The 20,606-nt window shown below is 43.4% G+C and overlaps 1 protein-coding gene across 1 annotated transcript in view; it reads left to right on the forward strand.

The window, feature by feature from the left end:
* The window catches only part of eIF3l (eukaryotic translation initiation factor 3 subunit l), a 248,904-nt gene that overhangs the window by 149,697 nt on the left and 78,601 nt on the right, over window positions 1-20,606 (forward strand). The window lies entirely within an intron of this gene.

Here is a 20,606-nt window from a genome sequence, read left to right on the forward strand (position 1 = left end):
CATTCTCAGTGAGGAAGACTTCCTCCAACCAAGAATATTCTTCTTTCAAATGTGACCTCATCGACTCTGGTGCTGGTAAGGACTGGCTTGCAGCTGGAGGAGGATTGGGGTTTTTGGTGATGTATGCTGGTCGAATATTGGTGTGTTTCTGGAAGCTCTGGATCTTTTTTAACCTTCATTTTTAACTCTATATCTAGTTTGAGTGGCTCACATTCATCACCAGGATTTCCTGTGTTTGGATGCTGGAAAATGGACACATTTGTACCATGTAAAGATGTTTCAGCTGTGTTCACAGTCGGATTATGATCATTGTTGTCAACTGCTCCAGTTGTGAATAAATTCTTTCTCAAGACTGGGGGACAGATTACTCCATCTTCCACATACTGTGCAACAACTGCTCCTCCTAACTGTGCTGAGATTTCTAGGACTCGGTCATATGATATGCTGACCCCATCCTCATGGAGCATTTCAATTATTTGTCTTTTCCTCGTCTTGCAAGAGACCCGTTGCACCGACGCCATCTCTTCCAAACACACGTGTGTGTTTGTGTATTCGTCATCCATCGGAGGGGACAAGACAGAACAAGAGCATCTCGTTTTTTTTTCTCTGCAGGAATGCAACTTCTATCTTACAATATTTCCGCATGTTTCTCCCTAACCATTGTTGTCTTGATTTGTGTACAATCACCACTACTTGCATTGCCATGCAAGCATTCTAATCATGTACTCATAATGTTCCACCGAATCTTCTGTATCAAACTGTATGTCCGACGCCGTCTCTTCCAAACACACAAACTGAGTTTGTGTGATAGAGGGGACAAGACAGAACAAGAGCATCTCGTTTTTTCTCTGCAGGAATGCAACTTCTATCTTACAATATTTCCGCATGTTTCTCCTAACCATTGTTGTCTTGATTTGTGTACAATCACCACTGTTGCATTGCCATGCAATTCTAATCATGTACTCATAATGTTCCACCGATCTTCTGTATCAAACTGTAGAATTTTCTGTTTGTGAAGACCCAAACGTCTCCATTTCACATATATTATGCCTACATTGTATTCATTAATCTGTCTTGAATCTCATGCAATTGGTCATATGTAGAAATTCTGGCCTTTCCATTGATGTATGTTTTATCACTGTACATTTATAATGTCTCTCAATATCGCCATCTGTTTGTCTGCCGACAAACACAGATGTCCCAAACATTACCTCTGTTTTGTTTTGTCTGTGTGTAGACGCTACTTTTCCGCTCGCACAGGCCAATAACATCTTCGAAGATTCTGTACATTTATTCAGTAAGGAACCACCAATAAACCAGTCAACACCCAGCCAGTATGTCACTCAGTCCCGTCCTTACAGTCTTGGCAAACACATACAGGCCCACGTAGACTGCAAAATGTGGCTCCCAGTCCTTGGAATGCCTGTGGACATCCGTTCCTTCCTTGTATTTAGCAAAGCAGTTGTACTGTAGAAGTTGTGATATAGCAAAGTCTGATTTCGACGCTCCATGATGGGGTTGGGACTTGATGTCTGCACCATGATCGAACATGCACACAAACTGAAGCAGTGATGGTGGCACAGCCTGTTCTAAGCCTCTGTCATGAAAATAGCTGCTGAAATTCAACTTCTGACAGAGCATGTCTTGTCTTATTATCCCAGCGGCTTTTGCTAGATGGATCGCTTCACCATAACGGGATGCTTCTGATAGGATTGAATCTACATCAGTTTCAACAGCCAACAGAACTTCTCATCCTTGGCGATTAGCTTGCAGCTGTGGAATGTGCAAAAGCAGCTGATCCTTGAGTCGAGTAGGATGAACATCAGGCGAGTCAACACCAAGCCGTTCCAGCCTCTGCTTGTAAAGCTTGGTCAAATCAGCAAGCTTGAAAATCGGTGACCTCTCACTGGCATTTTCATCTCGCAGATGTGGTGACTAGTTCAGAAAGTAATTGATATGCATCCTTCCCGTGTTCCTGTGGTTTTTCTTGCTCCCGCACCTTTAGGTATGCCCGTTCTCGGTTATACAATGCCAACACTGAGTGTTTTGGCACATTCATTTATTCTCCTATTCACTTGCATTGTCATTGCTTCTCTAAGCTCCCTTCCTTCAGTTTTGCAGAAGAAGCATTCTTTTGTTTTAGTTTCTTGGAGCTTTCATGGAATCTTACTTCTACTGCCCTCATCCCTAGTACCTACATGACTTGCTCTTTTTTTCAGCTCTGTGTAACTTTGTGTTGTTGAACAGAAGCCTGCAACTCTCATGATATTGTGCCTTATTTTTTCTCAACGTTTCCTCTATCCCAGAACCTTCGTCAAGTCTTGCAGGGTCTAACTTGATTGGTAGCGCATTGAGTGAGTGAAACAGGAATATTCTTTGCCAGGTTCGTATATCCATCATCACCTCTTCTGACAGGATTGGCCTGGGGAGATTTTAGATCTTTCTTAACCTCCTGACATAGGCAACACTTGGTCCAGTCTGTCTTCCATGATCGCCCAGTAGAGTTCACATCCATGATTACGATGACGTTCAGGGTCGAGGGTTTATCCTTTCACCACCCTGTACATGTAATAGTATAATAGGCCTCTTATGTCCTGTAATATACAACAGGCGCTTTCCTGTATAGGATACAACTAGGTTCTTGCATTGTGCCATACACCTAGTCCGATCGTTCATCCACTGTCGTAAGTCCCGTGCGATCTGTACACCATCCAGATAACTAAAACCCTGTTATCTTTGGTTCAGCTCTCCCGCGCTGGCACGTCCTGTCCATTCAACTGATCTGGGGTTGATTAGGCAGCATTTGGGATACTAGTAGGTTGCTGCAGTATGATGCCAACATAAATTTCCTACTTAGCTGACACTGAACCCCATGCTGAGTTTCACAGCAATGCCTTGGTAGTGCACGACAATCACCCCTTTAATACAGTGCCGTAACCATGTTATAAACTAGAAAATATACATCAGCAGGCTTAAAAACAGGAATCCACACTTAGATCATGCAATTCGGACAACTACAAATATTTCTAAGCAAAACATCAACTTCAGGCGGTTATTTATGCGGCCATCTTGAAAAATGGCCGCCATTTTGGATTTTCAATTGGCCAATCGGGCAGATTTAATTAGTATCCCTTGGAGAACAATTGTGCCAAATTTGATGCTTGTATCATTTGCACGATTCTTTTAAAAACTTACTCTTATCTGCCCCACTAAGGTAAACTAAGTTAATTCAAACTGAGTTTTTGGCGAATGATCTTGATTCGAAGAGGACATACCAAGGAAACAAATAGGTGATCACTGATGATAACTTTATCTTCACATAGCCTAACATAAAGGAAATATAAGTTAGGAAACAATAGTGATGGACCTTTGGAACAATCATAAGTCAATTTAAAATCGGGAGCCGTTACGAAGTTACATTCTTTCCGTACCACTACAGGCACTACTGATCGTCATGCTTGTTTGGTACTAACTACGAGCTGATTGTTTCTAGAAACCCCAGGTATATTTTGCCATTTATTTTGGTAAATATGAATGTGGCTTCAGAATGTTGAATCATTCTTTTGCTATATGGTCTTCAGATTTAATGCTTCATTTAGCTGACATTTGGCTAGCTTACCGGTAGAGGCCTGGTAAAATTAGCGATTCCCATCCCATCGTCCATAGCCTAATCCTATTTGTCAGGTCACCTTTTGGGTAATTATATATTAGCTCCGCGCCTGTTTTTACCTTTTCAACTGTTTTTTCCGGTATTGTTACAGTTTCGGCCAAATTCGGATATGTATTATTTATTTACTTATCATTCATTTTTGAGATGATTCATACGAAAAACTTACTCGAATCTTACGCAAATTAATGGTTACGGAGATATTTGCTGATGAATATTGGGTAAAATTTTATAAGTTGCCAATATAAGGTAATACCACGTAAAATAGGGGTGTTTACTGGTTACAATTTTGCCGTATTAGTTATGGAGGGGGCGGCGGTTTGGTATTGTCATACCTTATAAGTCGTAATTTGATATAGAGCTCTTTTCAAAAAATGTAGGTTACAATTTCATATCATGTATTGGCAACTTTTAAAATAATACCGAATATTGTTCCTTATTGTTATCCCATCAAAGTACGAGTTACAAGACAAGACAATAACCCCTCCCCCTCCATAGCTAACACGGCAAAATTGTAACAAGTCAGCACCCCTAGGTTACTTGGTGTTATTTTTTAGGTAAAATTACAGTTGCGGTGTTGACTGGTTACAATTTTGCCATGTTAGCTACCGGGTAGGGGAGGGTATTGTCTTACCTTGTAACTCGTACTTTGATGGGATAACAATAAGGAACAATATTCATCGGCAAATGTCTCCGTAACCATTAATTTGTGCAAGATTCGAGTAAGTTTTTCGTTTGAATCATCTCAAAAATGAATGATAAGTAAAAAATAATATGTATCCGAATTTGACTGAAACTGTAATAATACTGTTTTTTCTACACTTTTATGGGTTCTGATACTGGCAGTGCATCTTTTTTGTTGTCAGCCAAATGGAATGCCCCTTCGCCGTGTTTAGTACTGGCCCGGGTGGCGGCTACCCATACGTTAACAAGTTATTGCACTTGCCGGATGGGATATGAACCGTTCAAAACAGACGTATATACCCTTGTTGGATGGACTTCAGGGTTATTTACAGGTTAATTACTCTCGAGTGCCAAAAATGAAAGGTAAATTCATAATTAGCAACCAAAAAACTGTAGAAAAAGTTAAGTTAGAAGGCAGTCGCTGCCACGGAGCTACTATATAGTTCTACCGCCTCCTGTGTCACTGACTGTGCTGTGTTTTTAAGGCTCATATTCTTTGCTATGCCCATCTAAGTATTACTGTTAACCTACTAGTCTATATGTTACAAGCTCCTCAGGCCATACATGTATTTTGTTTTATCCACTACTGAGTGTTATTGATGGGTGCAAACCACTTGTTTATTGTGTTTCTCTAACCTCCCTTATAGACGATGACAGTTATGGGAAACTCCGGTAACAAACTTTGATTTTTGTTAGGTAGTAATCATAATAAATTGAAAGGCGTCAACAGGAGGCCTAGTCTTTCAGTGACAAAATAAAATCAGTATTTGAATTTGAAATAGGACATCCAAAGAAATTTTAAATATTTTTCACTCAAAGGTTTGCCTTAAAACATTCCAAAAAGCTGAAGTTACAATATAAAAAATTCAATAAGTCAATGAATATCAAGTTCCACATATAGTTGGTAAAACCTGGTAAGCCTAGCAACTGAGCTTTTTAAAAAAACCAGCTATGTTTATTATTTCAGAGCTGCATGTCTTACGACCTGGCGATTTTCATGGTGTGCCAATCCTAAATTTTGATTTTTAAATTAGATTCTTATAACAGTTACTAGAATTTACATGGAGAATCTCATTTTAATTCTTTCAGAAACCACTCAACATGGAGAATCAACAAACATTTCAGAACCAGGAGGATAACAAACACTTCTCAGAGGAAAGCGAGTACTTACAAAACAAAGTGCGACTTGCCCATAAGATTAATATGAGGTAAGTTATTCAATATCCTTATAGTTTCGTAACTAATGTTTTCTGTGATATCTTCTATTTGGTCTTTGGAATACCGTATTTCAAGGAAAAGCAAGAAGTTTTGCATTAGGTTAATAAGGTGCACTGAAGAGTAATACTAATGAAGTGAGTATTATTGCATGGTTTTGCATGAAAATTGCTGAGTTAATAGGATCTGTATGTGCCCAATAAAAAGCTTCTCATCCTATTATGTACTCAGTGCAAATACCTAACACATTTCTTTATACAGTACATTTGTCAGCTGTAGAGAGAGAGAGAGAGAGAGATACAGTACCTGTAAATTTTGTTCTTGTATTTGAAGTGCAGTAAACATCTTTAATAATGTATACTGTACTTTAGGCAGCCTAAATGATAGCACGTAGCCCTATTTAATATTATTACATATATACTGAATGCTTGATAGCTTGATAATGAAAACTTTAATTATCAGCATTTAGATTTAAATTTGTTGAGTCTTGTGGAAGATACTCCTTGTGGTGAATCAGTTTTATCATCTCCCCCATCTTTTTTGTCAATCTCAATTTCCCATTTAGCATACATGGATATGGAGATGAATTCTCTTCATCCCTTATCTCTCGGGAAATTTTCATCAGTGTCCCACTTTCTCCTGACTGTATTGGCCATCCCAATAACAATACTGTACCATTCCCATATCTACCGTTTTGCTAAATGATTTCTCCTCTTTTTTGTTATTATGTAGCCAGTCCATTGCAATCTGCTTTAAAGTCTCATATGTAATACAAACTTTACAGCTCACTGTAGACATTAATCTCAGCATTTTGCAATCCTACCTTGTTCAGAATCGCCACCTGTTTCCTTTGCGAGCACCCATGTCTTTGCCAGGAGGGATATGTCAGTCATATGCTTGCATCATAGAATTTTTCTTGGTCTCTTTCCACCCTGTTAACTTTATTGTTGCTATTTAATTTCTTACGTCACAGATTAATATGCCATGAAGGTAACAAAAACATTCCACCTCCTCCTATAGGCTAATCCCCCTCTTTGACACTTTATTCATTAGCTTAATTCATACTTGGTGGATAATCATGAGCAGCTCCCATGCCCTCTTTCCTTCCTTTTTGGCCATCGTAACCTTGGTTTTGCTTGCATAGATTTTCATTATTCTCCTTTTCTAATCTCCCCAACTTTTCAACATTTTGAAGACTGGCTTCTGCTTTTCACACATGTTCATCTGCATACTGTTGCTCTTAAGAACCTCCCTTCCTGTATACCTTTGTAGTTCTTTCCATGGTTGTGATGAAAATAAACTTTTCAGGGCTGATCCTTGATGGATAGTTACATTTATAAAACAATTTTTTACATATCTACCACTGTCTGCACTAGATGATGTAGCACCATCTGCCTTTTGAATACCTATCTAATTGTTTGTTTTTGTAAGCTTTTGAAGACCTCAGTATCCATAAATTTTTTATATAACTTTCATTTTGTACATGAAACTTACCCGTCAGATATATACTTAGCTATAGTCTCCGGCGTTCCGACAGAAATTCAAATTTCGCGGCACACGACAGGTAGGTCAGGTGATCTACCATACCCCGCCGCTGGGTGGCGGGAATAGGAACCATTCCCGTTTCAAGTCAGATTTTCTCTGTCGCTGGTTCGGCAACATCTGTTGTTGGTTCCTTCTGCTTTGATTTTCATTTTCTCGCTTGCTGAGGATTATTTTGGACTGACCTTTGGTGACGTATTGGATCTTTGGTTTGGCATACGCTTTTGTGGACTGTTTTTGATTTTGGCTTTGGTATTTTCTTAAGAATGTCTGATCAGTTAGTGTTGCACCTGTGTTTCGTGTGTGTGCTAGGTCAAGATTGTAAGGTGAGACTGCCGAAAGCTTGGTAGATCCTCATTCTGTGTGTATGAGGTGTAGGGGAATGAATGTTCTTTTGAGAACACGTGTGTTGAATGTGAGAAATCTCACTGAACTGGAATGGAAGGTTTGAACTTCTTATCTGAAGAAGCTTGAAAAGGACAGAGTTAGGAAGGCTTCTTCCAGAAGCTCTAGTAGGTCTCTTTCTGCTGGAGCACGATTTAGATCCTAACACTCTTCCAGACTCTCCTGTCACCCAGTTGTTTCAGCCTTCCTTCTCCCTTCATCGAACCTGTGGATTCGCCTCTGAAATGGCTGCTATGAAAGCGGAACCTTCAAGATGCAGTTGCAATGCGTGCTATGGAAGAAGGAAAGTGATAAGTGATAGTGATTTGTGCAGTGTCCCCAGTGTAGTGGAGGGGGCGTCTGACCGGCTCCGCATTGCTCCTAGGCCTAGACCTCTTCCAAACTCCCAGACCCAGTGGAGGAGGAATGTCGACAGCCGCAAGGAGGATGTAGAGCATCCCCAACGATCAGGCGTCCCTTCGGCAGATCCTGTTGTTGCGTCCCAGGCTGCCTTAGATCGCCATGAAAAGGATCTTGAAGAAGTGTTTCTCTTCTTCTGCTTCTTCGTCTCACTAAACGTGGTTGGAGTTCGGCTGAGGAGTCGCGCCCTTTGAAGAGGACTTGGAAGGCTCCTAGAGGACGCTTTTGGACTTCTAGCCCTGAGCGCTTCCTGAAGGCTCTCCTGTTTCAAGAAGAGGACTCGAAGATCTTCCTCCTCTTAGCTGGTGTTCAGGAGTCCACCAAGAAGATTTTGATCGGCCTCCAGGAGCAGTTATCTGCTCTTGCTGGATCTTTATCAAAGAGCTCCTCTTCTCGGAAGGATGACTTTCTTCCTTAAGTCCTCAAGAGACTCTCTTCTCCCAGCAAGTCGTCTTCTTCAACTCGTGCTTTCTCTGTTAGCGCCCTTCCTTCTTCTAGCAAGCTTTCTTCTCCTGGTAGGCGCTCCTCTCTTGAACAGGCGCTCCTCTCCGCCAGGCGCTCCTCTCCAGGCGCTCCTCTCCTGAGAGAAGCTCCTCTGGTAGGCGCTCCTCTCCTGATAGGCGCTCTTCTCCTGGTCCCCTCCTTTGGTAGGCGCCTCTCTCTTCGGCGCTCCCTCCTTCTGGCAGAGGCGCCGCGCCATCTACCAATCGTCGGTCTTCTCCTGTTGGAGATACTTTCTCCTCAGTCAGGCCCCTGCTCCCCTGGAAGTTCCTCTCAGCCTCCCCCTTTTGTGGTTAGGGCCCCTCTCCCAGCAAGGGCTCCTCTTCGGTTCGAGCTGTTCAGGCGCCAGTCAGCTGGTAGGCGCTCTCTCGGATCATCGTTCTCCAGTGGACAAAGGCTCTTCTCCTTCTAGGCTCGCTTCTTCTGATAAATGCCCTGCTACTTCTAAGCGTTCTCCTCCTCCTTCTGGCCTGGAGGAAGTTTCAGAAGGACGATTCTCCTAAGGACATCTGGATCTCTGATTACAAACGGTTGACAGCTCTACTGATTCAGGAGTTTGGAGATTCCCTTTGCCTGCTTCTCCTCCTTCCCTGGTTCTTTGCTCTCGACAGCACCAAGGCAAAATCTTCCTCTTCTTGTGAAAATCGCCCTACGATCTCCATGAAGAAGGCTCTTTAAAGGTTTCGGGAGTGGCTGCAATCTCAAAGAAGGATGCAGGCAAGACTGTTTTCTCTTTGCCTCCTTTGAAACTTTTGGAAAATCAGGAATGTGGTATGAGACCAAGGAGCCTATGGGGTTAGCTCTCCCCACTCTTCTGCTGGCTCAGATTTTTCTAATCTGGTAGATTCGTCCAGAAGACTCTTCTCTTTAATTAAGGCTTCTTGGGGACTGTGTGAACTGGACCATTTCCTCAAGGGCCTTTTGCTGGGAAGTGTTCAACTTCATGGACTGGTCTCTTGGGGCTTTGGCCAAGAGGACTCTTCAAGAGGATTCAGTCCTGTATGGAGGACCTCAGCAGTGTGTTGTCTTGCCTGGACAAAGCTGTGAGGACGGTTCGATGGAGATCGCTTCCTTATTCGGCACTGGCCTATTCTGAAGAAGAGGTCAGTCTTCAGCTCTTTCCTCTCTAAAGTCTGTCTCTCCTTCCCAGAGATCTTCCCTCTTGTTGCTCCTTTCTTTCTTGCCATCTTTTCCCACAAAACTGTGAAGGAGTCTCTCGTTCGTTATCTGAGAAGGCTTCTCAAGATCTTTTGGCTCAGTCTTCGAAGAGGTTGAGACCTGCTGTCCCTATTGCTAAGAAGGAGAAGGCCCCTTTCAGGAGCCCTTTCGTTCATCCAGGTCTATTAGGAGCAAAGACCTGAGAGAAGATCAGGCCTTCAGGACTCCCTTCCAGAAGTCCAAATGAAAATCAAGTCCTCCAGACTCAGTGGGTGCCAGACTTCTCAATTCGCGAGGCCTGGGCACAGAAGGGAGCGGACGAATGGTCCCTCTCTGTTTTGAGAAGAGGCTACCTCATTATCCCCTCTTTTGAAACCTCCTTGAACATCAACTCCCAGGGAGTTATCCGCCAGCTACAAGGATCCCATCAAGAGGCAAGCCCTTTTTCTAGCCGTGGATCAAATGCTAGAAAAGTCTGCAATAGAACCGGTGCAAGATCTTCATTCCCCGGGTTTTACAACCGTCTTTTTCTTGTTCCAAAATCCTCGGGGTTGGAGACCGGTCTTGGACGTGAGCTCCCTGAACTCTTTTAAGTAATCAAGAAGAAAGTTCTCTATGGAAACTACGTCTTCAGTTCTTGCAGCTCTTCGTCAAGGAGATTGGATGGTGTCCCTGGACCTTCAGGATGCTTACTTCCACGTCCCCATCCATCCCTCCTCAAGGAAGTTCCTGAAGGTTCATGGTAGGGAAAGAACCTTTCAGTTCAGGGCTCTTTGCTTCGGACTCTCCACAGCTCCCCAAGTGTTCACGACCATTCTCAGGAATGTGGCTCACTGGTTGCACTTGGAGGGGAGTGAGGATTTCCTTGTATCTCGACGATTGGCTATTCGATCCAGTTCAAAGAACAGTTGTCTGGAGGACCTTTCTCGGACTTTAAACCTGGTCACAGTCCCTTGGACTTCTTGTGAACCTCAGAAATCTCAGATGATTCCTCAGCAGGATATTGTTTACCTGGGGATTCTGATGGATTCTCGGGGTTTTCTAGCCTTTCCATCCCTGGAAAGAATAGATCGCTGCCTTAAAAAGGTGACAGACTTTCTGGAGAAAAACAGTTGTTCGGCGAGGGAATGGATGAGTCTGCTGGGGACCATTTCCTCGCTGGAACAGTTCGTTTCTCTGGGAAGGCTTCATCAGACCTCTTCAGTTCTTCCTGAAAGAATCTTGGGATCGGAAGTCCCAAGACTTGTCAACTTTGTTCCAAATATCATCTCTGGATAAAGGAACATCTCAACTGGTGGTTAGACCCAAAATTGGGCAAAGGAATTCTCTACAACCGCCCGAGCCCTACCTGTAGTGTTGTTCTCAGGCGCGTCGGAGTCGGGCTGGGGGCGACACTAGGGTCGAAGAAGTGTCAGGTACCTGGGACACGGACCAGAAGGCCTGGCACATCAATAAGAAAGAGCTGGTCAGCCATTCACCTGGCTCTTTCCAGATTCGAACTTCTGGTCAAGGGACAGTAGTTTCTAGTCAACTCAGACAACACCACAGCCCTGGCTTATATCAGGAAACAGGAGGGACACATTCCTTCTCCCTGTACATTGCAGCAAGGAACCTTCTGTTGTGGGCTCAGGAGAGAAACATCAGACTCCTCACCAGATTTGTTCAGGAGAAAGGGATGTGAGGCGGATCTGCTCAGCAGAAAAGATCAGGTTCTTCCCACAGAGTGGTCCCTTCATCAGGAGGTTTGCGAAAGGCTATGGTTCCCTGTGGGGGAGACCTCATATCGACCTCTTTGCAACCCATTGGAACAAGAGGTTGGAAACTACTGCTCTCCAATCTCGGACCCCAGAGCAGTAGCTATAGACGGCCTTCTCCTAGATTGGACAGGATTAGACGGGTACGCTTTTCCCCGTTCAAGATCCTGGGAGGTAATCAGAAAGTTCAGTTCGTCAGAAGGCACCAAGCTCACCCTGATAGCTCCTTTGGCCATCCAGAGATTGGTTCACAGAGGTACTGGAATGGATGATAGATTTTCCAAGGTCGCTCCCTCTCAGGAACGATCTTCTCAAACAGCCCCACTTCAACAGATTTCACAAGAATCTTCCGCTCTAAACCTAACTGCCTTCAGACTGTCGAAGGTCTGGTTAGAGCTGCGAAGGGATTTTCGCACAAGGCTGCTAAGGCTATCGCCAGAGCTAGAAGATCTTCTACCTTGCGCCTCTACCAGTCGAAGTGGGAAGTCTTTAGAAGATGGTGCAGATCAAGAAGATTTCCTCTTCCAGTACCTCTGTGATGGACATTGCTGATTTCCTTCTCTTCCTAAGGGAACAATGTAACCTGGCTGTTTCCACAATAAAGGATATAGGAGCATGCTGTCTTCAGTCTTTCAGACACAGAGGTCTGAATATCTCGGATAATAGAGACCTTCATGACCTTATAAGGTCTTTTGAAACTTCAAAAAATAAGTCCCTTCGAAACCTCCCAGTTGGAATTTGACGTGGTCCTGAAGTTTTTAATGTCTAAAAAGTTTGAGCCTCTCTCATCAAGCTTCCTTCAGGGATTTGACCAGAAAATCACTTTTTCTTTTGCCCTTGCCTCAGCCAAAAGAATAAGTGAAATACAAGCCTTAGATGGCAAAGTTCTGTTTTAAGGAAGGTTCTGCAATTTGCTCCTTTCAAACCTTCTTCTTAGCAAAGAATGAGAACCCTAAACCGTGGCCAGAACCTTTGAATTCAAAGGTCTCTCTTCTTTCAGGACAGGAGTTGGAACACTCACTCTGCCCAGTAAGAAGCCTTAAACATTATTTGGAGAAAAAGAAATTACAGGGCAACACCGAAAGTCTTTGGTGTTCTGTCAAGAATCCTTCAAGAGCAATTTCAAAGAATGCCCAGGCTTTCTTCATATTGAGGATATTATTAAAGAGGCTCATCTTTCATGTAAGAAGAACATTTTCAAGCTCCTAAGAGTTAAAGCTCATGAGTGAGAGCAATTGCTACATCCTTAGCTTTCCACAAGTCTTGTCCCTCCAGTCTATTATGGACTCAACCTACTGGAGATGTAACTCAGTGTTTTGCTCTCATTATTTGAGATGTTAAAATTGTGAATATGAGAAGTGCTTCTCTCTAGGAGCTTGCACGTATCTGCGGATTCGGTGCTGGGACAGGAGCTGAAGCTAATCCTATTTAATTTAGTGTTATTTTGTTTTTAATTGTTTGTTGTTTTTTATGGTTGGTTGAAAAAGAGTGTTGGAGGTCTCTCTCTTTTTTCATCTCTTATCACTAACAAGGTTAGGCTTGGTCAGGTGGTCGGTTTTTGTTGTTCCTTGTATTTTTATTACCTAGCTCTGTCATGTAAGAGGATAGCCCCCATTGATAAATTCAGGTGAGGCTCTGTCATGTAAGTGGGTTAATTCCCTTTGACACGATCCATAATAGGCTCTGTCATGTTAGTGGGTTTTTCCCCATTGATATGATCCAGAAGGGCTGTCAGTCTTAGGTCACATCCTCGCTGAAGCTCTTGAGGCATGCAGACTCATGAGACAGTATCCATGAAGTCTTCTGCCCAATCAGGTAAGAACCATGGTTTTTGTTTATTCCTACAACATATGTTGTTTTCCGTTTTTAGTTATTTTCTGTCTCTTGCCCTCCTCCAAGGGTGCCAATCAGCTAAGTATATATCTGACGGGTAAGTTGCATGTACAAAAATGATATTTTTATGATAAAATAAAGTTTTGTACATACTTACCCGCAGATATATACTCTGAAACCCCCCAGCCTCCCCCTCAGGAGACAGGTGGAAGAGAAAATCTGATTAGAAAACGGGGAATGGTTCCTATTCCGCCACCCAGCGGGGGTATGATTGATCACCTGACCTACCTGTGCGTGTGCCGCGAGTTTTGAAATTCTGTCGGGAACGTCGGAGACTATAGCTAAGTATATATCTGCCGGGTAAGTATGTACAAAACTTTATTTTATCATAAAAATATCATTTTGCAAAGGACTAAAGATATTAGTAGTTACTGCATTCCTTATGGTATTTTCAGGAACCCTTCTTAGACCGATTTTCAACCATGCCATGTCCTTTTTTATTAGAGATCTGATTTCTGAAGCTCACTCCAATATTTTTGTGTCATATTGATTTGAACCCATTTTTAAATGAAGGCTCACTTCGTTTATCTCTGATATGCTTTGATCCTTCAAGATATCAAGCAACCTTGGAGATGTAAGTCTGTATTTGCAATTATCTCTGTATGGACAGTGTTTGATCAGCACCTTAGGGCATCTAACTGACCTGGTAGTTAATGGGTAAAGGGGTAAAGGAGGATTAAGTCCCTGACGTGACGTTTTTGGAGAATTTCAAAACTTCTGTGAGGGTAAGTGCCGATTGGTTTTTGTTATGCATTTTCTCTGGTCCACCTTGTGCGCCCTCTACCCAGGTAACTGGAACCATGAGCTACATATTCCTCAGATCTTCCCTGCCGCCATAACGGTGACATCGTTAAATTTCTTTTGTGAGCCTGTGTTTTTCAAGTTATTTGGTGAAGTACACTTTTGGCTTTGGCTTTTTATAAAGCTTTTGGATTTTTCTTTTGGATTATTCTTAGACCTTTTAGATACTGATTGGTTTGAACCTCTGCTTGTTTTTGGATCTCTCTTTGATTTTTCAACATGTCTGACTCTTCATCGAGTGTAAGAATGTGTGTGAGGGGTTAAAACTAGACTTCCTAAAGCCTCATTGGATCCCCATCAAATATGTGTAAAATGTAGAGGTAAGAGTTGTGAATTGGACGATAGATGTTGGAATGTTTTGGTCTGTCTGAAAGAGAATGGTTAGACTACAACTGACTGGTATGTGAGAAAACTTGAAAGAGACTGGCTCAGAAGAGCCAAGAGTTCTATATCTCAACATTTCAAATAAACAGTCAAGGGTTAGATATTTCTTTGCCTCATTCTAACATTGACCCACCCTTCCGCAGTAGCGGTAATTTCTAACTCCCCTTCTAATACAGGTAATAAAGAACCAACTCTTCAGGATATGATGGCGGCCATTCAAACCCTAGGAAAACGGGTGGAATCCTTGCAGAAGACAGGGAAAAATTATGGTCCGATTTTAGAGATCTAAAAGTGAAAAAGTTAGTGCAAGTGCAGTGGAGAGGTGCGTGCCAGACCTTTCACCTGTTGCGCTCCTAGTCCTGGACCTCTTCCAAGCTCACCAACCCTGTGAGAAGGAATGTCTGCTTCAATAGACGAAGGGAGGCGGCTAGGCTTTAGTTACTTTAGTGGACTGACAAACTCGTCCCCTTCATTTTATAATTGTTGACCTGTTGATCCTTCCCAGGGCGCTCACCCTCAACTTGACATAGAAAAGGCGAGGTTAACAAAGCTTGTTCTTAAACCAGTTAACGACGATGCAGTCCCCCTTTCGGGGCTGGCGTCTTAAATCAGAATCGAGACCTTTGAAGAGAAAACTGTCCGATGTTGAAGGGCGTCATAGAGATCAAAAGTCAAGCTCCAGGGTGTAGCCACTGGAGCAGTCCGGAGCGTTTTCCTTCCAACTCCGAAGGCAGCTCACCCGCCAAGAATAGACATTATAAACTGGCAGGTTCGATAATCACGCCTGACAGCAAAAAGGTGGACGCCATTACTACCCTCTGTACATGCCCCTCCCCTTCCCTCGGATTGGTCCATTCGTCCCAGAACACTCTCCACAATCCTTGTCACGGGACGTTGAGAAAAAGTCGACAGAGAATTTTTGTGTCTTCCCTGTCTGTCCCCAGCAGCAGGGACCTCCACAATTACAATTTGATTAAAGACATGCAGCAGAAACTCTCGTCCTTAATTCAAGTCTTGCAGCCTGCAGGAAAGAAGGATACTGTTCTTCCGATTGCTGTTGGCCATCCAGAAGTTAATCGGGACAGATGTGTGAACGATGATGGGCGTGCCAGTTCTCAAGTGACTTAAAGGATCGGCAGTTCAGCGAACGCAGAAAGAAGATTGGTCCTGTTCTCAAAAAGTTACTATCGCTTTACGTCAACCTGAGGAAGCTTTTGACAGATGTCGTTCACAGGCGGCCAGTTCTCAAGTGACCTCAAGGTTTTCAGGCCATCGGGATAGTGAACCCTTGCCAGAAGCTGGACTCCAGGACGCCCAAGAAGTTGAACAACAAGGCGCCAAGCGTCATTTGGCTGGACGAAAAGATGTTGATCTTCAAGAAGACAGGAGTCAGGACGCCAGGCGTCAGGACACCAGGCGTCAAGGAGTTCTCAGCGCCAGGACTCCAAGCGTCATGAAACTGGGCGCCAAGAAGTTAATTTCTTAGAGGAGAGACTCCAAGACTCTAGGCGTCTGCAGACTGGTCAACAGGACGTCAAGCGTCAAGAGGTTGGACGCCAGGGCGTCAGGCGTCATGAGACTGAATATCAAGAGGCTAGTCATTTTAGAAGGTGAACTCCAAGACGCTAGGCGTCAAGAGATTGGGCTTTTCACCTGACGCCAGGCGTCAAGAATTTGGACGCCAGGACGTCAAGCGTCATGATACTGTACCACGGGAAGTTAATCTTTTGGAAGATAACCCACAAGACATCAGGCCTCAAGAAACTGTACGTCAATATACTCTAACAGGACGCCAGGACGCCAAACGTCAAGATGACATACATGAAACTGAACCTCCATTATACAAGGGAGGACTTTACAGTTGGACCCGATAACAGAACAACAGTTGGATGAGGATGTGGAAGAAGATCTTCCTCAAACACTAGACAATCCGGTGGATGACATATCGGACGAGGAAGAGCGAAAAGACCAACGTCCCTCTTCGGTTCTTAAAGAAATTAATGAAAGTTTTCACGGAACTTTTCCTGATAACTTCATTCCAGCCTCTCAACTCGTTCTCCTCCATTCTCCTCCCTCAGAATTCACCCTAAGAAAGACGTCTTCAACGAACATTTTATGAAAATGGTTATGTCTCGCTCATCCAAACGGGCTTTAAAATTGATGGAAGAGTGGATGAATACTAAGAGAGATCTGGGCCGGACGGTGTTCTCTTTTCCCCCAGCCAGAGCTTGCTTCTAGATCTAGCGTGTGGTATGAAACAGGAGAATCTCTTGGCATAGGAGTTCCTCTTCTTCCCAGGGGATTCTCCTCTGTAGTAGAGGCTTCCCGCCGAACAGCTATGATGAAGTCAAAGGTGTTTTGGTCCCTTCTGAAATGGACCATCTTCTCAAAGGAATCTTTAGGGCCTTTGAGGTTTTTAATTTCCTGGACTGGACCCTGGGAGCCTTGGGTAAGAAGATGGAAGCCAGCAAGAATGCAGACACAGAGGACCTGGTGCACATAATGGCTTGCATGGATAAGGCTCTCAGAGATGGTGCCAACGAGCTGGCAGCTCTTTTCTCTGCAGGGGATCTTAAAGAAAAGGGCACATCTTTGCTCTTTTCTGTCTGCTGGAGTAACCACTCCTCAAAAATCAGAACTCCTTTATGCCCCTCTCTTCTGCTCACCTGTTTCCTCAAGAGCTAGTAAAAGAAGTCACAGCTTGGCCTTATCACAAAAAGCAACACAAGACTTGATTACAAAATCAGCTAAAAAGTAATGCCAACGAGCTTCACCTCACGAAAGAATAGAGGAGAAGCTCTTGTCTCTCAGCCCTTTCGTTTCAAATCCCTCAGTAGAGGGAACTCAAGATCTGCTGGGAGAAGATCAACGAAAAGAGGTTACAGACAAGGAAGACACAGAGTCTGATGGGAGTCTCCTTCAGACAGCGGTTGGAGCCAGACTGAACAATTTCTGGAAGTGGGGAAAGGAGAGGATCGGATCCATGGTCCATCCAGTTGATCAAAGGAGGGTACAAGATCCCTTTCCTCAGGAAACCCCCTCTGGCATCAAGACCGATAGACCTTTCGGCCAAATACAAGAAGAAAATCAAAGGCGGAGGCTCTGCAACAACAAATTTCTCTTCTGTTGCAAAAAGAAAGCCATAGAAAAAGTTCAAGATACGGATTCCCCAGGTTTTTACAATCGCTTTGTTCCTGGTTCCCAAGAACTCGGGGGGATGGAGACCAGTGTTGGGCGTGAGTGCTCTCAACGTTTTTATTCAAAAGACAAAGTTCACAATGGAAACTACAAAATCTGTCCTAGCAGCAGTCAGACAGAACGACTGGATGGTATCATTGGATCTGCAGGATGCTTATTTCCACATCCCTATCCACCCAAGCTCCAAGAAATATCTGAGATTTATCCACGAGGAAAAGTGTTCCAATTTCGAGCTCTTTGTTTCGGCCTAAGCACCGCTCCTCAAGTTTTCACGAGATTGATGAACAATGTAGCAGGAATGTTGCACACAAGAGGCATCAGAATCTCCTTATACCTGGACGACTGGCTTCTCAGAGCCCCTTCCCACACACGCTGCCTGAAGGATCTTCAGACGACAGTCCAGTTATCAGAAGAACTGGGCCTACTTATAAACAAAAAAAATCACAACTGATCCCATCCCAAGAGATTCTATACCTTGGGATGAGGATTCAGAGTCAGACTTTTCGGGCTTTTCCGTCATTGTCAAGAATGGAACAAGCCTTAGTTATAAATGAAAAGATTCAGAGCTCTTAGGGAGGAAGACTTGCTTGCTCGGTGAGGGAATGGATGAGTCTGCTGGGGACCCTTTCCTCTCTAGAGCAGTTTGTCTCCTTGGGAGACTGAATCTTCGCCCGTTACAGTTCCATCTCAATCGGAACTGGGACAAGGAAAAAGAATTGGAGAAACAAATTGTATCCCCATCTCGAACCCCGTGAAGACAATATCTGGAATGGTGGAACGACCCCATCAAACTACAAGAGGGCCTTTCCTAAAACAGAGGAACCCAGACCTAGTGTTGTTCTCCGGCGCATCGGACTCAGGATGGGGAGCAACACTCTGGGAATCAATGGAAGTTTCAGGCTCTTGGACCAAAGAGCAAGAGTCTTGGCATATCAATCAGAAGGAACTAACTGCGATCCTTCTAGCTCTCAAAGAATACGAACAGGTAGTAAAGAACAAAGTGGTGCAGGTCAACTCCGACAACACAACAGCGTTGGCCTACATCAGCAAACAAGGGGGCACTCACTCCAAATCTCTATACGAGACAACAAGAAAACTTCTTCTTTGGGCAAGGGCAAAGAATGTTAGACTACTAACCCGCTTTATTCAAGGGCAGAGAAATGTGAGAGCAGACATGCTGAGCAGGAAGAATCAAGTCCTGTCCACAGAATGGATGCTACATCAGGACGTCTGCAAAAAGCATGTGGCTGATTTTGGGGCGACCTTGCATAGATCTTTTGCCACAGCATGGACGAAAAGGATAGAAACTTATTGTTCTCCCATTCCGGATCCAGAGGCTGCTTACATAGACGCGTTTCTCATGGACTGGTCAAACTTGGACGTTTATGCATTCCCACCTTTCAAAATTATCCACAAAGTAATACAGAAGTTCGTGTCACACGAGGGACCAGAATGACTCTAGTCGCTCCCTACTGGCCAACAAGAGATTGGTTCACAGAGGTACTGGAATGGATGGTGGACACTCCGAGAGAACTTCCTTTCAAGAGTAGATCTACTCAAACAACCCCACTTGGAAAGGTATCACCAAAACCTCCAAGTTCTACAGATGACTGCCTTCAGACTATCAAAAACTTGCAAGAGCTAAAGGCTTTTCGAAGGAAGGCAGCTGACGCATCGCAAGAGCAAGGAGGTCTTCCACCATTAAGGTTTACCAATCCAAGTGGGAAATTTTTAGAAGATGGTGCAGAAACAACTCTGTATCCTCTTCCAGTACCTCTGTGACTCAGGTAGCAGACTTCCTTCTTCATCTTAGAATAACCTTAAATTTTCAACTTCAACCATTAAAGGTTATAGAAGTATGTTATCATCGGTCTTTAGACACAGAAACTTAGACCTTTCTAACAATAAGGACCTCCAAGACATTATCAGATCCTTCGATACATCAAAGAGAAAGGGTACAAGAATCACCAGCTTGGAACCTAGATGTCGTCCTGAACCTCACGAGTGATAGATTCGAACCTTTACAAAAGGCATCCTTTAAAAGATCTTACTATAAAACGCTTTTTCTAGTCAGTTTAGCTACTGCAAAACGGTAAGTGAAATTCATGCCTTTAACAAAGCTATAGGTTTTAGACAAGGCAATGCGTTTTGTTCTTTGCAACTAGATTTTCTGGCAAAAATGAACGTCCATCTCAACCTTGGCCTAAAGCATTCGAGATTCCTAACCTGACGGATGTCACAGGGAAAGAAATAGAAAGAACTCTGTGTCCAGTAAGAGCTCTAAAATATTATCTAGAAAAGACAAAAGATTTACGGGGGATTCAGAAGGGCTTTGGTGCTCTGTCAAAAAACCCTCTGTACAAATGTCTAAAAATGCTCTGTCCTTTTTATCAGACAATTAATAAAAGATGCTCATTCTGGGATGTAATGAAACAGAACACAGTATTCTAAAAGTTAAAGCACACGAGGTCAGAGCAGTAGCAACCTCTGTGGCTTTTAAACAAAATAGGTCCCTCCAGAGTATCTTGGATACGACCTTCTGGAGAAGCAAGTCTGTTTTTGCCTCACATTACCTTAAACAAGTTCAGACTGTTTATGAAGACTGTTACACTCTGGCCCATTTTGTAGCTGCAAATTCAGTAGTGAGTGAAATATCTACCCCTGCAGTCCCATAACCCAATACCCTTTTTCTTTTATCCCTTGGAACTGAAGATGTTGTTTTTGGTTGTTTGCGAAGTCTGGGCGCAGTCTTCCGCAATCATTAGCATACAGTTTTTTTAATATTATTTTGTTCAGTTTCTTAGTCAGGTGGTCATTTGTTCCTTACTAGCGCCCGGAATAAGGGTATTTCTTTTTTTAAGGAGGTCTAGTCACATAGAGGTTATATACCGGTTGACAGCCCCTAGAGATTTTCAGCCCCTGGGTGGATCGCTGGATCTCTTAAGGAATGCAGACATAATGAGGCAGGAAAACAATGAAGTCAGCTTCCTTAACAGGTAGGAACC

The sequence above is a fragment of the Macrobrachium rosenbergii genome, chromosome 49, assembly GCF_040412425.1.
Source record: "Macrobrachium rosenbergii isolate ZJJX-2024 chromosome 49, ASM4041242v1, whole genome shotgun sequence".
NCBI lineage: Eukaryota > Metazoa > Arthropoda > Malacostraca > Decapoda > Palaemonidae > Macrobrachium > Macrobrachium rosenbergii.